We start from the raw sequence: 9,341 nt of genomic DNA, 5'->3' as shown, positions 1-9,341 counted from the left end.
ATCTTCTCGTAACCAAGCTTTGCTGAAGAAAATCAGCAATGTGCTATACTTCATTCCTCAAGTCCTTTTTTTTGTCCCAGTATCTGCAACCCCTCATCTTGCAGTAAGAAGAGTGTGGCACAGTGTGGCTGGTCCTGGGCTTGCAGTTAGCTCTGTGATTGCTTCCGGAAGTGCTGGCACTAAGCTAGCACTAGCTTGGCTGAAACGTCAGTGTTTCTACCCTGTTTTCTCCAGAAGTCCCGTTTTCAGACTCCCAGCGATGTAAGCCAGCCCTGCCTGGGTTGGATGCAGCCGAGGCCAAGCGCTGCTTATTTGCTTGGGCTCTGCCTGAGCCTCAAGAGCAGCAAGTCAGTGTCCTGCCCATTGGGGACAACAGTGGTGCTGCTCAGCAGGGATGGCCTTCGGGCTGCAATTGTGCAAAGGCAGGAGCCATTTGTGGGAAAAGCAGGAGGGGCTCTGGAAATGAGAATGCTGACAAAGAAACAGCAATAGCATAGCGCTCTGCAGAGTGGGCACACAAAATAAAGAAGTCAAATTCACGATGGAATTGGGCTTTGGTTTCCTTTTCCTGTCAGTGAAGGACTGATTTAAAGATAAAGTCTCCTTTGGAGGATAAAGGTAACGGATTCTCTTGCCATGAAATTGTTTAGGTACTCAATTATTTTCCTCCAGGAACAGCCTCTTTTCCTCTCTTGTGCATGCATGCTTTCGACACATTGCCTGACTTATTTTTGCAATTGCTATGGAGCTTCTCTGGGAGAGTTTGCCTGTTTGAGTTCAGTTCTCTCCTAACTTTCAACCTGGTGTTGCAGCTACTGCGTTTGTGAGAGAATAACAGAGCTCTCCACCTTGCAGCTGCGATCTGACCGTGCCCTAGCTGTACATGGCAGCGGTAAGAATAGCAAAGTGCAGAAGAGGAGGCAAGTCACTACGAGATGGGCTGGGGCAGATGACAGCTCTGGGAAAGACAGGCAGGGAGAAAACAGGCGCAAAAGGACTGTAATGCAGACAGACCATGAGCAGGTTTTTGTTGGCTCCTCTGCATTGCTGGCCTAATTTTGTTGGGAATATATATAAATTTTATATCCCGCAAATGTTGCACTAGACCCTGCTTGTAGTTGCAAATGCTGGGTTTATGTGGCTGCTGTAAAATAGCTACACTATTTCCAGGATGACAGTGTTCAGTCTTTAAATACTAACAATCTCGGCAAAGCAGCTGGTTTTGGACAGATGATTAAGAACAGGCTTCACTGTATCCCATTATTAACTGGGATATGCTGCTATGAGGTTACGAGCTAATATCTGAAGGTTCAGAGCAGTGCAATGTCATGCGTTATTTGTGCAGCTCACTGCTGATCAGATAAAATATTTAGTGGCACTAAATCTTGGCTCTGTGGTGTATGCATCATTTGCTACAAAAGTACGGAGAAGATTTTTAGTGTGTGCAAGTCAAATTCCTCAGGTTAGAGCTGTAAAGAGCCCGCATCGCCATGATGAGTTGTTATGATCCTGTACTGGGATCTACAACCTTGAACCAAGACCTTTAAGTTTCCTGTGGGGAGGGTGACATGGTCCTTATTCATACTGGTCAGAGGCAAAATGCAGAAGGCCAGTGGGAGATGCTAGGGGAGACGAGGGGTACCTGTGTCAGGCTGAATTCCTAGTCTTTGATTTTGCCCTGGAGTTAGTCCTCTCTGGCAACACAGGCAGCGGAAACATTGTCTCCCACCCTATGGAACAGCCCGATAGGTCTCTTAAGCATTTACCTAGAAAAATGTCAGACCCAGGTTCAATGTTGTCTTTCACCAGGGGAATCCAAGTCGATGTCTCCCTTCTTCCTTTTCCGCATGTTTGTGCAGATGTTCAGCAGAGCCTCCAGGTATTTCCCTGCTCTCTCAGGTGAGAACCAGGTTTCCTCTCCCTGGGCCTGTGACGTCAAAGTTTTGCTGGAGGGTGCCACAGTCTCAGCTGCATGGCAGGGGGTTACGCTAAACACTAGGACATGTATAGGGCCATTCTCTTGGCAAATGGGGGACGAGAGATTAAACTGCCTAAAGAGAAGAAACTCATCTATTTTCTGGGTGGGTGTGACTGTCACTGGGCTACTGTGTGAACCATTGATGATAGTGAAAGAACCATGGCCTTCAGCAGGATCAGTGGTGACTGCTGCAGCCTGGCGTTACGTGTCTTCCCAGTGTACTTGCTGGATCTGGTTCTTCGGGGACTGGAAGTGATGCTTCTCCAAGGACTGCCTGGGACTGTGTGAGGCTCCGTATCACCTGGAGATAAAACTCTAGGAACACACAAGACTTAGAGTGAAAACTTGAATTATGAGCCCCTGCTTTTCATCTGACATTAAACTACATTAGACTTGTAGTGGGAGAGCTGAGGCTGCTTTTGCCCCCAGCGGTACAGCTGGCCTCTGTCCCCACCCTGAGAGATGCCAGCGCTTGTCAGAGGGGTGGGATGAGGGATTGGGAGCACTAACAGGTTTAGCCTTCTGCTTTTAATCTGATGCTGCAAATGTGTCCGAACTATATAAAAAAGCTGGCCGATGAAGTCCCATTCTAGGTGCGGAAGCCTTTTTGTAGAGCCCACCTCCGAGTAAAGTGCCTGGAGCTCTGCTGAAGGCAAGATGTGTAAGCCAAGTAAAAGTTCTCTTCCCCTTCTCTTCATGCATCCCTGTCCAGAGAGAGCAAGAGCAAATTACTTTCAACTGGCATTGGGTAATAGGTTTTTGGGAAAAGCCTGTTCGTCATTTAGTGCTACAGAAGCAGGAAATTACTGTGATGGATCAAGTGCCCACTCCAACCTCCTAAGCAATTTATCTACACTGTTTTTCCTGCAAATTCAATACACTTAAATGTAGTTGATCAGCCATTTCCATGCTGGCTGGCTGTGCTTGGAGACCTCGAAAATTTCATAGGCTGAGTTTTCCCAACACAGCGGTTGCCTCAAGCTGACTGACCTGCTGACTGTACCTCTCAACGAGAAAAGTGGGAGGCAGATTTCTGAAGTTGTGCGTTACCAGCTCTCTATTAGGTATAAAAATACCTGGGTCTAACTCTTAGACCAGCCTAGTGGGATTTGTGGCACTATCTAATTTTTCTTGCTATCCCTGTAGACTGAAATGATACCCCAGCTCCACTCATCCCTGAACATGTAATGTTCTCCATATCTACGTATGCTGTGGGTGTCTCAGGCCCATCTCTATTTAGGAATGATTTGTTAAAACGATGGCTGCTAGATTAGAAATGGCTCATTCTAGATATTTCTGCCTGAAATTGTAAGAGAACAGTAAAAAAATCCCATCACCTTATTGATGAGTTTGTAGTATGTCCAAGAAGGAGATGCAAGTCCAGAGACAGAACTGTCACAAGCTCTTGACATATCTATCTTTAAAGCTGTCAACCAAAATGTCTTCAGGGGGCTGATAAGATAATAATATATTAAAAGCATAAGGCTTATGCTTCAGAGCGTAATTTGCTCACCAAGCACTGAGGAACGAACTTACCCATCTGGAAGGTTGTTCTGCAACTATGCATTTTAAGGACTTTACTATTTTATGCTTTTCATGGTACCATTTTCTTAGGCACTTATAAAAATAAGTTATGTTTGAAACGAGCCAGATGTGGCTTTTTCCAAAGCTGAAGAGATTCAGAGACTGTGGAGTGTGGACATGAAATTCACTGCAGATAAGCAAATTGCTGTTTGCAATTTTTGTACCATTTCTTAATGCCTAAGATCAGTATTTTAAACTACGGTTTAGCTTCAATAAAGCAGAAAAACTGCCACTAGAGGGTGGTATTAATACAAAAAGAAAAAAGTCAGTTTGGAATACATCTCTTTCCAGGATAAAATGATTTATACTCTCCTACACGTTTATAAATATGGGATAGATCTCCTGCTCTAGTCAGACTTGTTTTAGTCTTGTTGGCTTTTTTCCCCATCGAGTGATTTATGTAGTTCTGTTTCAACTGTAAACAGTACTAGCAGGTAGTTAGTTTCATACCTTAATGTATATATGAATACTAAAATGATGTTGTTTCATCTTCTTTGCAAGGGACTTTTTTATTGTATTGCAAAAAAAACCTGTAAAAAAGTTTTAATGATTTTTCTGTTGAAAACTACCCATTCACTTAAGATTGCATTCCATTTTAGAAAAGATGAGGTGGGTGGTTTTTTTTCCTCCTCATTCCTTTTTTTCTCTTCTTAAACAGTGGGAGAACTAAATTATTTTTTACCAAGGCAGTGCAGTATGATTGAATGACTGTTAAAGTCCATTTAGGGAGCATCAGGCTAGGGTTTAAGCCCCAGTGCAAAGTAAGAGGGTTTTGATAGTCTAATGTGGACAGAGCTACTGTGGTATATAACTATATATATATATATATATATATGGTATAACAGTGTGTGTATATATGTATGTATAGTATATGGTATAACCAGAAGATATGGTTATACCGTATGAGCCAAAGTATGGTTATACCATACCAACCCTGAGCAGTGGAGGCTGAGGTACAGGGACAGGGTAGTGCAGGGGCTGAGGGGCCAGTCCTGAGCTGGGTGGCTTAGGCCCTGGGGATGATGTTGCTGTGCTGCTTTGGGCCGTCGCAAGCCCTATGAGACGCTGATGGGTGTGCTTGGACACGAGGGCTGCAGACAGGTGCCTGTGACACCCCACTGCTGCCCTTCGGTGTCGAGATTGGGGAGTTTTGCCAGCACTGCAGCCTGCATCAACCCCAAGGAGAAGCTGTGGGAGGCAGAGGAGGGGTGTGAGAAATGGAGGGAAAGTGGAGGGGACACAAGGGCCAAAGCAGTGGCAGGGACCTTGCCCTCTCCCATCTGTCCTCTAAGAGAACAAGCCAGTTTCATGGCACTTTCAGCATGATTGATACACACAGGGTGGACCTGCAGCGCTCGGCAGGAGTGGGGGCTTGCTGTGCCCAGGAGCCTGGTGGGGACAGTGCCCCTGGGCTGTGATGGTGCCCACAGACCCCCACCACAAACTGCTCCAAACCCGCTACATCCTTCTGTGCTGATAGCCAAGCTCCTGTGTCCCTTGTGCTTCCCCCTCTGCTCCCAGGCGGGGTTGAAACCCAGTAATAATTGTATTTATTTTTCCTTCTTCCATGTTGGAAGAGAGCTGGATGAAAGACATTATCTAGCCGTGAACTTTTGGGCTTTGATGTGATCTGAAAAGCGTCAGTGTGTGTTTCCCCTGTTGCTGTTTTACGTCACCGCACACGATGACAACTCTGCCAGGGAGGCAGCGGCCCGGCCTGAGCTGGCGTGTTAAAACGACGATCGCATGGGTTTTGGTGGTGCGCAGTAAACACATTCTTTCGCCGTGACGATGTTGAAATCGTGGCTCTTCAGGGGACAGGACGGTGCCTTTGAACTGATATTGTGACTGTGTGCGTGGGATGCGAATGCAGCATGTAAAGCCACCCCGTGGTGCGCTGGTTTAATAGAACAGATTTTCAATGACTCATCGGGATGATGAAAATTTTCTACTTGAATTTAATCTTAGCCCAATAAATCACTTGGAGGGGAAAAAAAAAGCAACAGTAAAATGCATGAAATTAGTGGTCCGGTGATGAGATGGACTTGGGTTTGTAGAGCCAGCATGGGTGGGGATCTTGGTCAGCAGCGTGGGGCTGGGAAACATGGAAGGAGGTTGGATTAAACCGCAAAGATGGGTTGGGGTGGGACTGGCTGTGGGGCAGAGCTGGGCCACGGTGGTGGCTCCTCCTCGTTGGCGTGTTGGCCACTGTGCGTGTAGTTAAAAACTAACGATGTTCAGCCAGTTACTATGGCAATGATGTAGCACGAGTTGTCATGGTGACGGAGCAGAATTTTCATCACGTTCCTGCAGGAGGGCGATGGATGCTGTTGTGGGGGGTTCTGAACTTGACCATTTGCCTCGTATCTTTTTCCTTGGTAGAAACGCTTACACCCGCTGCAGTCGATGAACAGACCTGTCCTTCCTGTCCTGTTACCTGGTTTTCTGTGTCCCAATGCTAAATTTTTCTTTCACATTTAAAAGTTAAGAACAGCTCTGGTAAGCCATAAGTTGCTAAGCCTAACCTGATTATGTGCGCTCTTATACAACGTGTGTTAATAAAACATACTTCTGCTAGCGAGGCTGTTTCCAGACACTTGCTTAGTCTTGTGTGTGCTCTTCACCTTTGTATCTGCCCATAATACAATTCAATAGGACATTAGCTGCCCATTTGAAAAAATAATTTGAAGCTGGTCTGAAGTAAATTTGCTTCAAATGCTCCCTTTTAGCGCAATACTAATGTATGTTTTGCCTTGGAAATGCATCTTTTTTGTTGCATTTTTATTTAAATTGCCTTTGCTTTCTTTTCCTCCTCAGGCTTTAAGAGCAATACACAATCTTTTTCCTTTACTCATGAGCTATGCATCAGTTCCTCCTTGTCAGGGTTTTTTTCCGTATAGGTCATCAACAGGACAAGTACACTGTATGTAAATTATATTGCTTTCAATGGTTCTTTCCTTAGGAGAGCTGGCGTAACTCCTATTTTACCCCTATAGAAACCAAGAGCGTACAGATCAGCTATGTGCTTTCAGTTGTGCAAGAAAGTAAACTCCTAGAGTGCAGAGCACATGCAACAATTTGGTTTTGTAAGGATAAAAATCTCGTATTCAGCTTGACTCAAGATGATGGCTGTTTTTAAAAACCAAAACATTCTGCTCATAAGCTACTTTTAAAAATCTCTAAACCCTTCATTACATGTAAGTCTCTGTGCTAAACCGTACACCTCAAAATGAAGCCTGAAAAATAGCATTAGTGGTGTTTTACAACAATGCGTACATGCTGCTTTCATAAACCGTCATTCGCAGGCACCAGGGAGTCTGGGAAATGGCAAATCTGAATTTGGGGTGTACAACTTGATAGCACTGATATTTCGTAAGTGTCTTCAATATTTTCTTTGGTCCTGTACTTTTTAGCAAGTAAGTTCTGTGTGTGCCAGCAGAACTGTATTTATTGCCAGGGAGCAGAGGAAGGAACAATACTGGCTCAGAAATGTCTTGGGATTTGGACCTGTGCAGTGGTGGGTTGGAATGGTTATGCTTGAGGCTGCGTAGCTTTGGATTTAGGAAAGTAATCGCAGTGATATGTTTTAAGTCCTTTTTGCTTTAAAAAGCTCTGATTGCTGTGTGCTTCAGCGTACGACTAATGTGAGGAGCTCCCGTCGGCTACACGTGCTGGAGTGCTTGTTATAGTTCCTCTAAGTGAATTCCATCTCTTACAGTATCACTATTGACATCTACGAAAGACAGTTTCTTTTATTTCATTCCTTGTTCACAGCTTCATAATTACTCCCCATAAATGATGTTAAACTCATTGACCTAAGAAACTAAGTTTTCAGAAATTCACTGAGCTCTATGGTTCCCATGTACTAATTTAAGCAAAAAAACTCAGCCTCTGGGAGAGGTAAACTCTCAGCTGCAAGTTGCTGGGAAGCAGCAAGGTACCACCCTGTGCTGGTCCTGTTTTTCCAAACTTTCCTGGATATATCCAGGGGTCACTGTTAGAGATGAGGTATAGATCTACATGGACCTGTAGTCAAACACGGTGCAGCCTTTCTTGGTTGGCTTTTTAACACAGGCTTCTCAGAGCCATTAGTTTTACAAGAAGCTTCGTAAAATATTGGGAAAATGTTGCTCCATCTCATTAAAGACCTTGCAGATGTGACACCTCTGCTGTATCGTGTCGTCTTCCTACCATTTGTTGCTTTTCATATAAAATATTCTGTGCTTTTCCTTCCTTGAATCTTTCAAGTGCTGGACATAAATCCAGAGTCTCTTTGGGCTGTCCCATTGATACAAAAAAATAATCACAAGGTGGGAGGCCTGTGCTGTGCCTATATTGTTCTTCAGGTGTTGCATAAGCCCTGGAAGCCATTCAGAACCTCCCCACGTAGTCCTTGCTCTCCGCTAGGATCTGCTCAATCCACTTTTGTTTGGGTTAATGCAAGTCCGTGGTCATGGGGCAATTACAAATAAATGAAGTATGAAAGACTTCATAGGAACTTTATCTGGATATTTATTCAGGCATAAACTGTGATGTGAATCCAGCTGGGTCCCAAATAAGGTGACGCCAGTGAATGAAGATTTGTAAACTGCATTATTGTTCTGCAGGTATATTATTGTGCGTGATTTTTGGCAAGTGACCTCGAGAAATCTCATACCACAGTGATTTTTTTTTTCTACCTTATCAGTCTTTCTGATGATAAAAGAAAACTGGCTTTTGAAATTGTGAATAACTCTGGCATTACACTGGTATAGATTAGAAGATTTATGCCCAGACTTGTTGAGTGCTCCCTCCCTTCTCCCTCCCAAATGAAAGACACAGTATCCGTCACTGTATCTTGACAGAGGTGGATTTAACTGTGTTCAGCTGGTGAAAAACTTTAAAGCTCACTGAGATGAAGGATACTGTTTGAAGTCATGCTAGTAACTTCTTACAGCGGAGGCTACTCACAGGATTAGAGGATGCGCAAGCACACTAATGAGCAAATTTGGAGTTTATGAGCACTGAGAGAACTTTTCAATGGTATTAAACTAACTCTACTAGATACAGTCAAAACCCTCGTCTTTTGGGAAAGTGTTTATTTACATGGACAGTATTGGTTCAGAAACTTGTTCTCTTGCTGGAAGGAGGGTTTATGAAATTTCTGCAAATATTTTAATAGGAAGCTCTGATGAGTGAGTGTTTGTCCTAGAGATTTTTCTAAGATGTTCAACAAGCCATTACAGTTAGTAGATGAGTGGAGGCAATTTTAAGCAGCAGTAAAACTCCTCTGATATGTACATCACTGCTTCTTTACGTGGCAAGGAGTGTTAATGAGATGTTGCAGCATGCTGCAAAGAACTACCAAAATAAATTGACCTTGTGGTCCAATCTTCTTCCTTCTGTGAACAAAGTCATGGCACAGACAATGGGCTCTCTATGCTCTGCCATGAATGTACCACAGAACGCTGCTTGCTAAAACACAAAGAAAGTCCAGGAGGGAGGAAAAGTTGGCCATCCACGTGAAGGTAACTGGTTTTGATGTTGAGCTGCTTTTGATGGTGTGCTGCATCAAAGATGTTTTCAACTTCTGACATTGTCACCTTCAGCCTCCCTAAATATGTAAATAAAAGTATGTCCATAAAAACCTGGGGAGTGTTATCCCTACTTGATGGGTCTGTTGGCTGAGGAGAGATGTTAGGGAACTTTCCCAAAGCCTTGGGTGTAGGAAACATCCTGTCCTCCAGGTTTGGAGCAAGGATGTGAAACCAGTTTGTGTGTGCGTCCGTATGTGTGTAAT

This window comes from Nyctibius grandis, chromosome 5 (assembly GCF_013368605.1).
Source record: "Nyctibius grandis isolate bNycGra1 chromosome 5, bNycGra1.pri, whole genome shotgun sequence".
Lineage (NCBI taxonomy): Eukaryota > Metazoa > Chordata > Aves > Nyctibiiformes > Nyctibiidae > Nyctibius > Nyctibius grandis.
The sequence above is the reverse complement of the archived record's forward strand: the minus strand, read 5'-3'. Positions refer to the sequence as shown.